Here is a 1,445-nt window from a genome sequence, read left to right on the forward strand (position 1 = left end):
TATGAGTGTGTGTGAGTGTGTGTGTTGCAAAGACCAACAGATTGTGCTTGTCTCAGACAGACAATAGCAGGAAGTGTTCATTTAGTACTCACAAAGCACAGGAGAGGGAATTATAGAAGCTCATGCTTTACCTGATGCAAGTGTTTGCAGTTGTATGCGTCCAAATTACTGGAAGAATACATGACTTTAAAGGCATAATATTATAATGATGAAAAAATCAAATTTTGGTAAAAAGTAACATAGATTAGTTGAGTTTGCACACATTGGGAGGGTGAACTTAAACTTTGTCATTTGCATTTGATATTATGTGATACCATTTGTGAAATGCTTTTTGGATGTCTCGTAATACACAATGTCCCAAATAATAGTAAAAGCAAATCTTGAAAAAATATTATAGAAATGATATGCTGGTTTGTGCAATATTTCTTAATTTTGCTTAGGACATGTTTTGCTTTTTCTTTTTAAAGGTCCATATTATATAAAAAAAACACTTAATGAGAAAATATACAAATTGTTAAGTGTTTAGGTACTATATTTATTAACATTCACCTATTTACAACAGACATACCATAAATGTATTTTTTAGACTCACATTTAACTGGTGGTTATTGAAAACAGGTAGAGTTTATTTAGTATATTTAGAGTATATTTACTCAAGTCAGCTGTTACTTTTACTATTGAGCATTCAGCAAAATTACTTGCACAAGGCCAGTTGTTTATTCTTCGAAATTCAATTTCAGCCTAAGGGAAATGAGCATGGGAGGAGCACAATACTAAAAATTGAGCACTTCTCTGCATATTATTAATATCCACCATAATCGAATTGTATTTTCCCGTGAGATAACCGACTCACCATTGTTTTCATTTGACTCAACCAAAATTTTAAAGTATTCATTTGGTTCAATAAATCTTTGTAACACACAATTCGTAAGTTTATAAGAGTCCCCACACTAAGCCAGCCCCTAAATTTCAGTTTGTTAAAAACCGGGTTAAGAAGAAAGAAGTTTTCTTCATTCAATTATTTGCAAAGTTGTTTTCATTTATCTAGCCGGATACACATGCACACAAACACACACGCACGCACACACACACACACACACACATACACACAGCCAGCACCTGATCTTCATCATGGGGCCACTCAATTCTACATACCCAAATATGCGTGTATACACTGTATGTGTTCAACCACATATAAAATCATTCTGTTAACAAGTCAATAGCCAAAATATGTTTAATTACTCATTGAAATACATCTATGTGTATATAATATATATATATATATATATATATATATATATATATATATATATATATATATATATATATATATATATATATATATATATATATATATATATATATATATATATATATATATATATATATATATATATATATATATATATATATATATATATATATATATATATATATATATATAT

Source organism: Stigmatopora nigra, chromosome 10, assembly GCF_051989575.1.
Source record: "Stigmatopora nigra isolate UIUO_SnigA chromosome 10, RoL_Snig_1.1, whole genome shotgun sequence".
Classification (NCBI taxonomy): domain Eukaryota; kingdom Metazoa; phylum Chordata; class Actinopteri; order Syngnathiformes; family Syngnathidae; genus Stigmatopora; species Stigmatopora nigra.